General features: G+C 40.4%; 1 long non-coding RNA gene across 6 annotated transcripts; it reads left to right on the forward strand.

Annotated features, from left to right (window-relative positions):
- Positions 1-14,366: 14,366 nt before the first annotated feature.
- Positions 14,367-16,391, forward strand: LOC145116553 (uncharacterized). Of its 6 annotated transcripts, none has more exons than XR_013712172.1 (8): positions 14,367-14,665; positions 14,785-14,991; positions 15,251-15,343; positions 15,447-15,566; positions 15,669-15,713; positions 15,838-15,896; positions 16,012-16,142; positions 16,222-16,391. It is a non-coding gene; the product is annotated as an uncharacterized LOC145116553 (long non-coding RNA). The 6 variants fall into 6 exon arrangements; XR_013712173.1 differs by having other exon boundaries at positions 14,785-14,807; XR_013712174.1 differs by lacking the exon at positions 14,785-14,991 and having other exon boundaries at positions 14,367-14,730.
- The last annotated feature ends 850 nt before the right edge of the window (positions 16,392-17,241 follow it).

Raw genomic sequence — 17,241 nt, forward strand, 5'->3', positions numbered from 1 at the left:
AGTTGTTGGACAACGGTTTCATTAGACCTAGTTCATCACCCTAGGGAGCTCTGGTGTTATTCGTAAGGAAGAAAGATGGAAGCATGAGGATGTGCATAGACTACCGAGAGACTAATAAGGAAACAGTAAAGAACAAGTATCCACTTTCGAGGATTGATGACCTATTCGATCAACTGCAAGGTTCGAGCTATTTCTCAAGGATCGATCTTAGGTCAGGATATCATCAGTTGAAGGTGAGAGAGCAAGATATTGAGAAAACTGCATTCAGAACAAGATATGGACACTATGAGTTCTTGGTTATGTCATTTGGACTAACCAATGCTCCCGCAACTTCAATGGATTTGATGAAGAGGGTTTGTAAACCATTCCTCGATAAATCTATGATAGTGTTCATAGACGAAATTCTAGTTTACTCAAAGAGCCAGCAGGAGCATGGCAAGCACCTGCGAGAAGTGTTAGAAGTTTTGAAGAAGGAGAAGTTGTATGCAAAGTTCTATAAAAGCGATTTTTGAATTCGAGAAGTCCAATTCTTGGGTCACGTGGTAAACCAAGAAGGGATCATGGTTGACCCAGCAAAGATTGAAGCTGTGATGAAGTGGGAACGACCGAAAAGTCCCACGGAGATTCGAAGCTTTCTTGGATTAGTCGGATATTACCGAAGGTTTATCCAAGGCTTTTCCTCGATAGCTGCTCCATTGACAGCTTTGACCCACAAAGGAGCTACTTATACTTGGAGTGAGAAACATGAAGAGGCATTTGAGAAGTCAATGAAGAAGTTGTGTGAAGCACCAATTCTTTCTTTACCGGACAGATTTGAAGACTTCGCAGTTTATAGCGATGCATCCGGAGTTGGGTCAGGTTGTGTTCTGACCCAAAGGGATAAGGTGATAGCATATGCATCGAGACAATTGAAAGAACATGAAAAGAACTACCCCACTCATGATTTAGAGTTGGTAGAAGTAGTATTATCATTAAAGATATGGAGGCATTATCTTTATGGCATGAAGTGAAAACTTTTCACTGATCATAAGAGTCTCCAGTATCTCTTTAATCAAAAGGAATTGAACATGAGATAACGACGCTCGCTAGAGTTACTTAAGGATTACGACTGTGAGATACTTTACCACCCTAGTAAAGCAAATGTTGTGGCTGATGCCCTAAGTCGGAAAGTGAGCCTTGAAAGGAAAAGGCCAAGAGCGTTAAGAATTGAAGTTGTCTCAACGATTGTGGAAAGCATCAAGAAAGCTCAAGAAAAAGCTTCAGAGAAAAATGACCGAAAGGAAGAACGTTTGGGCAAAACGTTAGTGTTCGGTACAAACAATCAAGGGTTGAAGGTATTCCAAGATAGGATTTGGGTACCTAAGACAGGGGGAATAAGAGATCTTCTGATGGAAGAAGCTCACAAGACCATGTACTCAATTCATCCTGGCAGCACAAAAATGTATAGGGATCTGAAACCCTACTACTGGTGGCCAACGATGAAGCTCGATGTTGCAAGGTATGTGGCCGAGTGTGTGGCCTGTGCGAGAGTTAAGGCTAAACATCAGAAACCGTATAGGAGTTTAGAACCTTTATGTAACACCCGTAAAATTCAAGCCAATTTAAACTTTTAAAAACATTTCAAATCCATTAACTATTACATCCTTGTTTTCAAAATGTATCATATCAGAGTATCCCAGAAACAAATTCATAAAAAGTGAGGAGTTGTACGATCACACCTTTGCCTTGCCACCATCCCCTGATGTACCTGAAACAATAAACTGAAACTGTAAGCCCGAAAGCTTAGTGAGTTACCCCCAAAATACCGATACACATACAGTCCACATAACCATGTCAGCAATATCATAATATAACCAACTGAACAGCATGTAATGGGTCCACAGCTTTACAGGCTGGATTACCCCTGGGCCCACAGTACGAGTCTGGATTACCTACCGGGCCCACAGCTCGTATCTGGAATGCTATAGAGCCCACAGTACTAGTCTGGATTGCCTACTGGGCCCACAGCTCGTATCTGGAATGCACCTAGGGTTTGTTGGCTACCACACGGAGCAGTACAACCTCAACCAATCCCAAATAACATGTCGACATGTAACAGATAAATGCACATACCAAAAATCAATAATATCACAGGTAGTCCTACAGGCCTACCAACTCGCATATCCAACTAGCATGCAAATCTAACACATACTTATCATAACAACTACTAGGATATCAATCTAATGGGACGGCTTTGGTGCCTTAGACCCCTTAGTATAGTGAGGATAACTCACCTGTCACTGCTGAAGTCCCGCAAATACAACTCCAGCTGCTGGTTGACAGATTCCCGAACTGTCAACATCAAACAATACCCAATTAATAATTGGGTTCCAAGCCCAAGGTCCAACTCACACCACAAAAGCCTAAAAGTCAAATAATGGCTAAAGCCCAACCTATGGCCCAATTTTCCAAATTGGGCCCAGACCTCTACATGGTCTTTCCTTAAGGCCCATCCGATTATTCCAATCCAATTCCCATGGCCCATTATCGCATAATCATAAAGGCCCAATTATGGCCCATCTATGGCCCAATTTTCTAAATTGGGCCCAAGCCCTCACATAGGCCTTATCCTAAAGCCCATATAATTACTTTGGTCCATTAACTTGTTCTTGGATGGCCCATCAATAGTCCAATCGCCAAAGCCCATTAGGAAGGCCCAATTCAAGGCCCGAGTTAGATTAGGGCTTTCACATGAAATGATGACTAGGGTTAAGTGTTTCTTACTTAACCCCTTAAGGACTTAATCCATTAAGTCCATTATTGCCTTAAGTTAGTTTGCCAATGATTATTAATTATTATTTTAGGTTTAATAATTAATTCTCGTGTGTGTACCAAACAATTCCCACAATTTAGGGTTTTATGCTCTTAGGGTTTTCTAAACCCAATACTAGCCCATTAGTCCATTGGTTGGGATTTTAGGTCACTTTGGGCCTTATTGGGCCCATTAGGGTCTCTTTGGGCCCACTACGGTTTCATTGGGCCCATTCTTGTCCAATCATCCCAACCGAGGTCCAAACGCAATCAAAGCACATTGCCACCCGACACGGCGGCCGGTGGCGGCAACCACCACCCTACGGTGGTGGTTTATACTTTTCTTTCATTATTCCGATACAATTACAATTACAATTACAACAATATCCACACACACAACTCATAAATAACACACACGCAATGACACGCATACAGCCACTACCACGCGGCGGCTGGTGGTGGAAGATGAGCAGTATTCGGCCGACAGCCACCATGGTTGGCTGCCATGGTAGTTCCAGCGGATTTCCGGCCAGACCCAACACATACAGACGCTGTCTAGCTCACAATAGGACTCCGGCCACCCACCTGGTGGCGTAAGGCAACGATTTCTGAACGGAAAGCAATGGGGTCGTCAGGAAACGCGGTGACTGCCGTGTTGCGTCATCTGATGGCGTCGAAGGGAATGAAGTGTCGGAAAAATGGCGGTGACAGCCACCCACGGTCTTCACGGTCCTGGAAGCTCCTCTCTGACGGAATTAGCACATATTCGGTCGTAGATTAGCAGTGGTGGTTGGTTACGTGGTTGACGGCAGTGCTCCAGCGTTCTCCGGCCATTCACAACGTCACAGCCGACATGGGTTGTGGTAGTGGTGCTCGATGATGGTTGCGACTCAACGGAGAGAGGGGTAGCGACGTCGGAAATCGGGGAAGAAGGGGGTAGCGGCGGCTGGAGAGACAAGGTGGTGAAGGTGGCGGCTGGAGATGGTGTTGTTAGGGTTAGGGTATGAGTAATGGAACAGTTATACCCGTTCCATACAAACTATGAGCCATTTTGACGGAACTAGTCCCTTTCTTCCCTTTTTTTTCAAAACAAATCCTTAATTTACCCTTTAAACCCTTGCTCCCATAATTCTTTTCATTACAAGTCCAACAATTACAAAACAACCCCTCCTCTACGAAATATTCTCAATTAAGATCCATAAATTACCATTTAACCCCTCCTTCTGAAAATCCTTACAATTCAAGTCCAAAAATGTTACCAATCAGCCCTTGACTTATGAAAATCTTTACGAATTAAGTCCCACAATCACACTTTAACCCCTAGAGATTCAAATCTTGTCATTTGGCTCCCCGAAACCAACACCCCACTAATTATTATTTAACTTTGAGCTCTAATAATATAAAATAATCATAATAATTACTTCTCGGGGTTCCTGATTCATTATTTAATTACTCTTCTTAAAACGGGATGTTACAACTCTCCCCCACTTAAATTTGATTTCGTCCTCGAAATCGTTTCTTATCATTCCTTACACGCCAAACACTTGAACTACTTGGCTACAATCCCGAGTGAAACTCTAGCCTCTCCAAGGCAACCATGTCCAACCCTCGCAGGGTTCTAAAACCAGGAAAATAAACGAATCCCTTACAATATGATCACATTTACTCCATCCGAAATCTGGAGTCTCAAGATGGTCTGGCGTCCTGACAGACCGCCCACACTGGATCATTGCCGAATTCTTTGCACTTTTCTCCCAACTAGCTACTCAACTGCTAATAACCTGGGTTCCCACCCGAAATAGAATCGCAAGTCCCACACTGCTACCTATAACTCTCTCCTCGACAAGAGATTAGGTACTCCTTCTAGAGAAATTCGTTCTGATAACCAATCCCTAGCGATATAATGAACAACAAGATGTAATCTGGGTGATGACCCCTTTTGGATCAACATAACAATGTTTCCTTTGGTTCCTGAATCACATACATATAATGACTGGCTCATAAGCTCAAACACTCATACCTGGCCCAATCAGCCTCGGGCTGGAATACCAGGGATGCCCACGATGGGTCCAGTCATCCTTAGGATGGAATACCCTCGTATCATGCACATGTTTGGCCCAATCAACCTTCGGGTTGGCATACTAAACACATCAGGTCTAATCAATCATAGGGTTCGGTCATCCTCGCGATGGAATACCCTAGATCAGAATACCACTATATACAAACTCAGGTCTAAACTCACAACTTGAGGTTCAGGGACCTACCCTTGTATTTCGCACTAAATCTTCCGATTCCTCGCAGCCGATTACGGCTCACCCGAGCTTCGACAATGTGTCCATTCCGAAAGTGCTCCAACAGAAGAAATAAACTTCTAAGATCACTAGGCCCACAACCTGTGACTGGAATACCCCTGCAAGGTTCTCAGCATAGGTCTGGATTGCCTCTGAGCCCGCAGCATGAGTCTGGTATGCCCTAACTGGCCCTCAGCTCATGACTGGAATGCTCCTGATGAACTATCAGCATTGTCCAAAAGAAAAGGCCTAACCAACGTCCTTCACAACACCAACCAACGCCACAATGCTGAAATCCCACTACGCACGATTCACTTATAGAATAAGTTTCTATCCAAGCAAACTCCTTCAATTCATGGTCGTACATGCCCCTAGAATAAGATGATAGTCGAATTCTAGATCCAATTTGCAGACTAAAACCCAAACCTGATCAAGCACGTAATCCAAACCAACTCTATTGCCGCCTTGAATACTCACCGATACACATGAAGAATCACTACCATATACATATTTGGGAATTCCTAACCCCACATTCACTCGCCACAAAGCCCATACTAGATCGAGACTGATCCGATTCTACTAATACCAAAAACTAGTCCAAGAAACTTCCACAATTGTTCCCAAGGTTACCGAAATCCGAGTCCGATATGAATCAAAAGTCTATTCCACTATTGAGGGGAAACATACCCCAAAGACTTAGGAAATGTAAGCACACTGTACAAGGAAATTGGTGACGCGTTCATAGCTTCTCAACTGTCGCCTCTTGAATTTCTTCGGAGAATTTGCTGCTTCCTGGGAGGTTCACCGATTAACGCCTGTCCGACCCTTCTTGAAACCGCAATCTGAACAGCAACAGACACGACTTTCAATGGCTGACGTTCAACCTGAAAATTCCCAACTCTGCTATCCAGCACCGAGATGACGCGATTCACACGCTGGGGAGTTTTACCGAACTCCCCACTCACACAAACCTCAAACCAAACAGCCACTTGGGTTGTCTTCCTTTCTGACAACGATGCAAAACTTATCCCATTTTCAAAACCGCTTATGTTTCTGAAGCTCAGGATAATTCTCCCCCACTTAGATTTGACTAAGTCTTCACAACACATGAAGATTGGAGAATTCCCAGTACTTCTCATTTCCAATGATCGATCCGATGACAACCAACTCCTTTCAACTAGTGCTCCATTACTAGAAAATCACAAGTGATCACACACTTCTAAGAACTAGCTGAACACTTCCTGAATCCCCGTGATACCGACAATCCCTAATACTTGGATGATTCTCCACTCAAATCATGAAGTCCAAAAGGTAGATTCTCCAGATGACATCTCAGAAACGAGTTACTTCCCTTGGCGCTTTCCTCCGCCAATCAATAGCAGTTACTGACTTACTGTATCCTGACAACGCTGAATAACTGTCCTGTGGGACCCTATCCGCTGACCTCCCACATTATACCCTTCTTCCCAAAGGGCTCCAACAAATCTCCTGCCCTCTACTCTAGAATTATTATCATTTAGGGTCTCGCACCCTGACTCACTCACCAGCTCGATCATCCACATTTGAACTGCAGTTGCTGAAGCAACCTCCACCCTATACCGGGCTACAAAATGCCCCCAAGACATAGTCTTCATTCCCAAAAGTGCAATAAGTTGTACAATTAATCCTTACCGCCCGATAAGAGATCCAAGGCGAACCGGACCTCACAACATCCTTACCAGCGCTGAGATACTGTCGCCAATCCCTACGACTAACTGACCCCGAGCTGGAATACAACCTGATCCTGGGGTCACAAGCCTGCTCACTCCTTCGAGCTAGAAAAGCTGAAAAGGCAAAATCCCTGCCCTAGAAAACAACATCTCAATCCATCAATTAGCCATTCTACTTCCAGCTGTAAAACTCCAGCTGGTCATAACCGTCACACCTCTTCCGGAGTTCCCGCAACTCGAATCTCGGCCTCGAACAAACCCCCGAAGCCTAAAATCCAGAAACTCTTAAGCCAGCCTCTCGCTCTCAACTTGCTGAAAGCAATGTGTACAGAACATTTCCCTGATCCCAAGTAACTGCAACTCTCTGCTCATCAGAATACATCCCAATAACAAGTCCCGATACTGGAAAGCTCGACCAGCTCCTCCCCGTGCCGTCGTTACAGCTGCCGCGGCAACCGTCTCGGCAATGGCTGCATAGTGCTCGTCGAAATACTCAACCATGGTGGTCTTGATAGACCCAACATCTCCGACAACTGCTCCCGGATAACCCCGATCACCTCCTCCCGGATGATCTCACTAACACCGTCCTCTGACAATGCTGGCTTATCCTGGCTGCCAGTTCCTGATCCTAACCTGGATCCGGTCTCAAGACGTCTCGTATCCACTATTCTGGTAAGACACCAGAAAGATTTCTGATAATCCATATAATGACAGGGGACCAACTCCCTACCCAACCTTAGGGGTTGTGACTTCCTTGCTACGCGTATGGGTCATGTGCTTTCAGTAGTACGGGCCCATACTACCTTCCACACCTACCCATATTTGTCTAAAGTATCACCACAACGCCCTAACTGAATACATAGACATAGCGAGCGCTCAATCCTCACTCCTAGAAGAATGCTAATCTACCTCATAACTGGCCTCCCAGCCTCTCACGATCCACCCATGAAACTTCCACCAACCCTGCAGCACTTGTGTATGCTAACCATACATAACGCTAGACCCTATAGACTTTCGAATAACTGATCCTACCCTAAGCCCTTCATCAAACAAGAACAGGAAATAAGGCCAAACCAAACATTCTCAGGCTATAAGATCTTAGTTATGTACGACCGTGATGCATACACTAAGCAACTACAGTAATGATGTCAATCTCATATAAAGGAAACCCAAGGCTAGAGGGCATCATGTAATCAAGCAATTCTATCATGCAATTCCTGAAGATCCCTAGCCTAGCACTAGCATGTTGTTCTAACATATCACATAATCAAATAATTGTATGGTATTTTGGGGTCTACTTACTGGCTCCGGCTGATCGTACACCCTGCATCCTCCTTTACTTATTTTGAAAACCTGTTGAAAAATCATTTTGAAAATCCTTTCCTTGATTTGAGACTGGAGTTACACGAGTGTTCCTCCAATTCACACAAACCAAGGCTCTGATACCAACTTGTAACACCTGTAAAATTCAAGCCAATTTAAACTTTTAAAAACATTTCAAATCCATTAACTATTACAAACTTGTTTTCAAAATGTATCATATCAGAGTATCCCAGAAACAAAGTCATAAAAAGTGAGGAGCTGTACGATCACGCCTTTTCCTTGCCACCATCCCCTGATGTACCTGAAACAATAAACTGAAACTGTAAGCCCGAAAGCTTAGTGAGTTACCCCCAAAATACCGATACACATACAGTCCACATAACCATGTCAGCAATATCATAATATAACCAACTGAACAGCATGTAATGGGTCCACAGATTTACAGGCTGGATTACCCCTGGACCCACAGTGTGAGTTTGGATTGCCTACCGGTCCCACAGCTCACGTCTGGATTACCACCGAGCCCACAGTACGAGTCTGGATTGCCTACCGGGCCCACAGCTCGTATCTGGAATGCTACCGAGCCCACAGTACGAGTCTGGATTGCCTACCGGGCCCACAGCTCGTATCTGGAATGCTCCTAGGGTTTGTTGGCTACCGCACGGAGCAGTACAACCTCAACCCATCCCACATAACATGTCGACATGTAACAGATAAATGCAGATACCAAAAATCAATAATATCACAGGTAGTCCTACAATTACAACAATATTCACACACACAACTCATAAGTAACACACACGCAATGACACGCATACAGTCACCACCACGCGGCGGCTGGTGGTGGCAGATGAGCAGTAACCGGCCGACCGCCACCATGGTTGCCTGCGATGGTGGTTCCAGCGGATTTCCGGCCAGACCCAACACATACACATGCTGTCTAGCTCGCAAAAGGACTCCGGCCACCCACCTGGTGGCGTAAGGCAGCGATTTCTGAACAGAAAGCAATGGGGTCGTCGGCAAACGCCGGCGACTGCCGTGTTGCGTCATCTGATGGCATCGAAGGGGCTGAAGAGTCGGAAAAATGGTGGTGACAGCCACCCACGGTCTTCACGGTTCTGGAAGCTCCTCTCTGACAGGATTAGCACATATCCGGTCGTAGATTAGCAGCAGGGGTTGGTTACGTGGTTGACGGCAGTGCTCCAGCGTTCTCCGGCCATTCACAACGTCACAGCCGACATGGGTTGTGGTAGTGGTGCTCGACGATGGTTGCGACTCAACGGAGAGAGGGGTAGTGACGTCGGAAATCGGGGAAGAAGAGGGTAGCGGCGGCTGGAGAGACAAGGTGGTGAAGGTGGCGGCTGGAGATAGTGTTGTTAGGGTTAGGGTATGAGCAATGGAACAGTTACACCCATTCCATACAAACTATGAGCCATTTTGACGGAACTAGTCCCTCTCTTCCCTTTTCTTTCAAAACAAATCCTTAATTTACCCTTTAAACCCTTGCTCCCATAATTCTTTTCATTACAAGTCCAACAATTACAAAACAAACCCTCCTCTACGAATTATTCTCAATTAAGATCCATAAATTACCATTTAACCCCTCCTTATGAAAATCCTTACAATTCAAGTCCAAAATGTTACCAATGAGCCCTTGACTTATGAAAATCTTTACGAATTAAGTCCCACAATCACACTTTAACCCCTAGAGATTCAAATCTTGTCATTTGGCTCCCCGAAACCAACACCCCACTAACTATTATTTAATTTTGAGCTCTAATAATATAAAATAATCATAATAATTACTTCCCGGGGTTCCTGATTCATTATTTAATTACTCTTCTTAAAACGGGATGTTACACTTTACCTATATACATGGGTAAATGGGAGACATCATCATGGATTTTGTCACTAAACTGCCCACAACGAAGAACGGTCATGACATGATTTGGGTGGTCGTGGATCAGTCCGCTAAAAGTGCACACTTCATAGCAGCCAATAAAAGATGGTCTATGGATAAGCTTGCAAATGCTTACGTGAAGGAGGTAGTAAGACTTCACGGTGTACCTTTAACGATTGTATCAGATTGTGATAGTCGTTTCACGTCAAGGTTTTGGAGGAGTCTACAAGAGGAATTGGGTATGAAGTTGTGTTTAAGTACAGCTTACCATCCGCATACCAATGGTCAGGGTGAAAGGACGATTCAAACACTTGAAGATATTCTAAGAGCATGTACCCTAGAGTTCCAAGGTAACTGGGATGAACATTTACCTCTCGTAGAATTTTCCTACAATAATAGTTTTCATTCGAGCATCAAGATGGCACCTTATCAAGCTTTGTACGGACAGAAGTATCGTACGCCGTCTTGTTGGCTTGAAGCTGGAGAAAAGCAATTTATGGGCCCCGAGATAGTCCATCAGACTGCTAAAAAGCTAAAGGTTATTAGGGAAAGGATGTTAGCAGCTCAGGATCGTCAAAAGAGTTATGCTGACAAGAAACGACAATCGATGACATTCGAAGTTGGGGATTCGGTTTTGCTTAAAGTCTCACCATGGAAGGGACTTATAAGATTCAGGAAAAGAGGAAAGTTGAGTCCAAGATTCATTGGACCGTTCAAAGTTCTTCAGAGGATTGGGAACCAAGCTTAGAAGCTAGAACTACCAGAAGAACTAGATGGTATTCATAACACTTTCCACGTATGTTATTTGAGGAAGTTCACGGGAGAAGTTCCCGACATAATTCCAATTTCTAAGTTAATGATATATGAAAATAAGAGACTTATTGAAGAACCGAAGCCAATTGTTGACCGTAAGACTAAGAAGTTGTGACACAAGATGGTCGACTCAGTGCTTGTGTGATGGAAACATACGAATGGGCCAAATCTCACTTGGAAAACGGAGAGTGACATGATGAGTCACTATCCACATTTGTTTGCTGATGCATGATTCCGGGACGAAATCATCATAAGGGGAGAGAACTGTAACGCCCGTGTTTCTAGGCTAAGTATTAGTATGATGATGTAATAGTCTAGGTCAACCATTATAACCTATTTTAAAGTAATAAAGATGAATTACTGGAATATTATGTGAATTATGTGATTATATACTTGTTTGTAATGATATAATAAAAATAAGCGTCAAAAATAAAACGTTAGATAAGCCCGATATCTATGAATAAAGTTGTAGTGGTCGTGACAAGGATTCCGAAGATATAAAGAACGCCGAAATCCGAGTTATAACGAAGAAGTTATGACATGTCGAAGTTTCGCGACAGAACCGACACGACATTGCGTGACGTAAAAAGTGAATTTACAATAAAGTATTTTTTAGTCTTAGCAATGTAAATGAAAGTCTTAGTATACGTTAAACCGAGAACGTGCATAAAAAGAACATCCAAATCCGACTTTGTATGAGGAAGTTATGAATTTTCTAAGATTTTTCATAGCAGTGTGTAGCCCGGAATTCGAATTATAGATCGAGCAATTTTTAGCCGACACAACCTAAACGAGAATTAAACATCTCGTTAATTGTAGTTCAACGGTAAAAAGACAGACAAAAACGGACGTCGTATGAAGAAGTTATGAAATTTTAACGGACTATTCCTCTCCCGGACTGTTAAAAATATAACTTTAAAAATAAATTCAAAACTAGCCGACGGAGTCTAAACGAAAGTTGTAGAGTACGGTCTCACCTACGCGTGGATATAAATAACGTCAAAAAATGGAGCTCGTATGCGAAAGTTATTAATTTTTGAAGTAAGAAGTATGCATTTCAAGGTTATTCGAAGAGAACGCCCCGCGTGTGAGAGTACGCCCTGCCTACCGAAGTACGCAATACGTACGAGGCCCATACTCCCTTCGGTCTCTTTCCTTTTGTGGTTCCGAAGCAGTCACGAAGCCCCAGCTGAATTCCGACGTGTGTCCACTACGCCCCGTGTAGATCCGAAGTACGCCCAGCGTACTGCGAGGCTTCGGCCCTATAAAAGAGGGTGCGAGGCCGCCTTCTTTCTTCACACTCTTACACCTTTCTTTCTCTCTCTAGCCACCCTAAACCACTCCGAAGCCTAGGAAACCTCCCTAGCACTAGAAGAAAGCCCCAGAGCGCCCGAAGGCTCCGAGAAAAATAGTTTTTCAGTTTAGAAACTCTTCCCCCGCAGAGCCCGGTTTTCAAGCAAACCTCCCGATTTCATCAAAGAATATTATTTTAAGAAGTGAAGTGTTATCAGAATCACCGCCGTATCAAGTGAGTGTATAGTCACTTTCATCTTACACATAGATATGAAGTATTTTATATAAATTACGTGCTATGTGTGTGTGTGTATATATATATATATATATATATATATATATATATATATATATTATCTGTATACCTGAGACGTATGTTGGATGAAAGATTTAAACTTCATTTTTCATATCAGAATTGTATATGTATTTTATATCTACAAATGTGTTGGGTAAAATATGGGTAGATGAAATAGTTGATGTGTGATAAAATAAAATGATGAGAGGCCTCGGTGTTGACGATGATCCAGTCATCTACCGGAGTATAGATGATGACCACAGACTTTTCTAGGAAGTCCATTGGAACGCTAGCAGGCTTGCAACCTGTAGGTGTTTGTGAATGATGTGTTCACCAGTGTACTCCATCCCCCTCATGGTTGCCTTATGGACATTTATGGCTGAGGAATCCCCTCAGCATTAGAGTCCACCCCGATGATGATCCTTAGGCTAGGTCCCTTTTATTAGATGTTTTAGGGACGTAAAGTGAGGATAATGGGAATGGGTAATCGGGTTTGTTTCGTTTGATGAAATTAATTAACTTATTTATTGTGGGTTGAAAACCCTATATGCTCACCAGGCTCCCAAGCCTAACCCAGTCAGTTTCTTGTATTATAGGTAGTGGCAAGGGCATAGTTGGATGATCTGACGAGAGATTATGGATTTATAGGCCAGTAGAAAATATATAGAATGTATTAAGGCCTATATTGTTTTTGAGGCCAATTTTGTTTTGTGGCCTATGATATTTTTGGTTTATGCTTTTGATCTTTATTGACGATGACATCCCGAATTTTGTAATATAATGAAAATACATTTCTTTGGAAATGCTTTGATAAATTCTTATCATATTTTATTTTGGGAACAAATTCCGCAACACTTTTCGTTAAAAGGTTACTCTGATTTTATTATAAAGCATAAACGAAATCGGTCTTTTCTGGCCATGAAAATGGGGATGTCACATGCTCCACTAAAACTTGTTACTCAGAACAATTTCATGCTTATGAAGTCTCAAATTCAAGGTATACTCCTTGAACACTACTTTGCATTAAAGTTTCCAACTTACATGTAGATTTTGAAAACATCACCATATTCCCATATGACCATTAATTATGACTAAGAATCATCTCAATCCAAAACCTGTCACTATGGTACTTTCTAAACAATATCATACTTCCAACTGTCCACAAGCAACCAATTCTCCGGTAAAACCTTAGAACGTTCTTGACAGTTGTTTGACAACTTTAGTCACATGCAATTCTAATCCTTTTAATACAATTCCAAAAGCATTTAAATAATAGAATAATCGAATATTATAGCATATGTAATCGATATTATATCTGAAGCATATGGGACTCGACTCATTATTAAAAAGGTCCAATATTTGTTCAATTCATTGCTATAATATTTCCATATATATAATACCCAATGTCGAAGCATTTCAACATGGTATGCCTTTGACTAAGTTCTATTAAATTATTCAATCTAAACCTTTAGATTCAAAATGAAGTATGAGTGCCCTCTCCCTTATATACACTATAGCATAACATTTCCCAACTTTTGCAACTTGCGAATTAGAGACATTGTTCCCTATCGATAGTATTGTCAACATGCAATACTAGGCATAATAATTATGCTCCCACTAGCTTTGATAGGTGCTCAAAAATCAAATGGACTTTTAAAAATCAATACCCACTACTAGAAAACAGCCCTTTAATGACACGCAAGCCACGCCACACTCTGTTTTATGTTACGCAAAAGTGTATGTCCTTAAAATAATGACAGTTCTTCAATAATTTTGAACGATTTAGGACACGTATTTTTGCGTGTTCTAAAATTAGTGTCACAACGAAAAGAAAAAAAGCACGGAGGGCGCCTATCACAAAACGCGTGTCGTGTAAGCATGTCATTTTATAATTTTTTTCCAATAAACACACGCGATCTTCATTTGTTAAGGGGGAAATGAAATCCCAAAAAATTAAAAACCCCGCCCCTTGTTCTCCTCTGTTTCCTCCGGCCGAACCCCCCCCATCTCTTTTCCATGACCTAATTAATCAAGCTCTACGAATTTACTTTGAAATCTACTGTAAAATCTTCTACAGAAGAAACCCTAATAGCATTGTACAAATGTCAATTTTCTCCCTTTCTCTTTCTACATAGCATCTGGTTCACGGTTTTTTATTTCATTAACAGGTAGTAAGCATTTTTTCTACATAGCATCCTTTCATCTTCGCCCTTCTACTTCTCCCCTGGTCATTCTCAAAAGTAACCCAAAGGTATTTGATTAGCGTTTTGCTTTTGTTTCTTCATCACTCGGCAAATCTGATTCAGATTTCATCCGGTAAAGTCTCTTTCGTCTCTTTGCTAAGTCAATTTTTTTCCTTTCTTCTTCCAGATGTCGTACTCAAGGAGGTCTAGGTATGTGCAATTGTGTATGTCTCTATGGATTACATATCCTTAGACTCGAGAATCCAGTTGATTTGGGTTTATATCCATGTCTAACAAATCTCGCAGATAAAAAATAGTTGCCCTAAATTACAAAACATTGCTTCCTTAAACCTTCCTATTACGTTGTCCTTTCTCTAACTGCTGCAAATTTAAGGTACACCAAGTTCTTTATAAAACACACACATTTGAAAAGGCTCAACCTTTTGGGATATTCTAGTCTTGATGCTCTCAAAGTGATGATAATTCCAATAAATGGGTCAGAAAAGGAAGGATAGGATCTATATACTCCAAGTGTTTGATGAAATGCTAGAAATAGCAATATCACATAAATCATACCTTATAGCATTACCTGAAGTACACAAGAGCAAGTGAACATACAAGAGATCAATATTTGTTTACTCACATGGTTTCAGGTGAAACCAATAGGAGCAGGATCAAGTATTAGAGTTACAGTTACCTATGGTGTTGATGATTCCTTAACCAAAGTTAGAGAAATTATGTCAGAGGTGCTTGCCATCTTTTACACCATGGTTTCTCTTTCATTGCTCTTTAATTTAAAACTTATTCCCTTAAGTTTATTGATATGATTTTATTTCTTGAACTTGTAAGGGGATTGATGATAAGGTTATAGTAGAAATTTTTCTTGGAAGAGGAAGAGAGTTTACATCAGTTGTTCTTGATGTTGGTTCTGATTCTGATCAGCAACCAGTCATTTTTCTGCCAACTGAGGTAAGTAACATCTAAACACATGATATTTGAGATGTTATTCTTTGATTTATAATATGATATCTACATATCCATGATTATGTTTTTCGTTGTATTATTAATCAGGTGGAACTTCAAACTAGCAACAGTGGTGACATAAGTGAGAAGGATGTAATATTTAATTACAGGAGGAAGTATCTTCCATTGCATATTTATTGATTTGTTTAATTTTACCTTTAGCCCATGCTTTGAAAACTCTTTTTTACTTTATCCAGCTTGCTCTCTTTTCTTGTAGAGCCTACGAGTTATCATGAATGATGGGCTTTCAACTGTACCTCCAGAATTTCTCCACGTGTGAGTTTTTTTTTCAACAAAATATTTATGAGTTTTGATAAATAATTATTTTGGTTACTTATTGAGCTCTTCTGTTGACTATTGAGCTTGTGTTTCGACTTATGCATATGTTTAGATGTAATTGGTGCATATAGTGCTCAGAAAACTGAATTCAACATTTGTTTAACACAATTGGCTTGCTATGGACATCAACTGATTTTATAGCAAAAGGTCTTTTAGAGGTTCCTACAGAGGATAGGGAAAGAGGTTTGGCTCTGATTTGCTATATCATTTTGTTATCTTCAGTTTACAAATAATTTATATCTTTAGATTGTTTATTTTGCAGAAACGTTAGAGAACAAGAATGGTGAAAAGATAGAACAGAGTCTGAATATTGTTAAAAAAAGTTAACCAACATGATCCTAACTGTAGTTGAACATGAAAAATTATTGTTTTCTGTTTTTTCGTTACTTCAAAAACTAGGAGTTGATGACAGACCAGTGGTAATATCTATCTATTTAGATTTTAGACATCCATATTTGTCTTCTAGAAACTTATAGAATATACTCCTGCTTGAAATTAATTAAATTATATCATTGAATAGAAACCATTAGAGTATCCCAATGGCAGTTTATTACTTTGCTTTTTGTGTTAAAAAAAGTTAACCATTGCAAGAGCTTTTTTGCACACTTATCTTTTATTTTTTTTCAATTTGTTAATTACTTTATAAGTTTTAAGATCATTTTGACAAATAAATACTTTATTTAAAAAATTGCAAAATAAAAATATCTATATGAACAATATAAAAAAAATCAATTTAAATTAATACTAATAGTATATTTATTTTAATTTTCAAATAGTATATTTATTTTAATTTTCTTTCTCTAGATAAGAAAATTATATGTTCAATAAGTTTTATTTGTTTTAAATTTATTTTAATGTAATAAGAAAATTATATGCCTTGTTTAGTTTTTTTAGATTGATTTATATAAAAGAGAATAAAGTGATATAATTTAAAATTGGTGGGGCCCATAAATAAGTTGAGGAAAGGTTATTGTTATGGTGTAGATATGTTCAGGTTTTTGGGTTATTCCTTTGGTTATCCGTGATATCCTTCATATATGATAAAATATTTTTTTTGTGGTGTAGAATCTTAAAGTATGCAATAACTTTTCTCATTTATACATTTGTATATAAAATGCTTATGATCATATATATATATATATATATATATATATATATATATATATATATATATATATATATATATATATATATATATATATATATATATGTTATGTCTATGTCTATATCTACATATGGAAGCTATTATTTACATGTAAGTATGTAACTTTGGCTGTGAGAA

Source organism: Lactuca virosa, chromosome 5 (genome assembly GCF_052849685.1).
Source record: "Lactuca virosa cultivar CGN04683 chromosome 5, Lactuca_virosa_CGN04683_v6, whole genome shotgun sequence".
Lineage (NCBI taxonomy): Eukaryota > Viridiplantae > Streptophyta > Magnoliopsida > Asterales > Asteraceae > Lactuca > Lactuca virosa.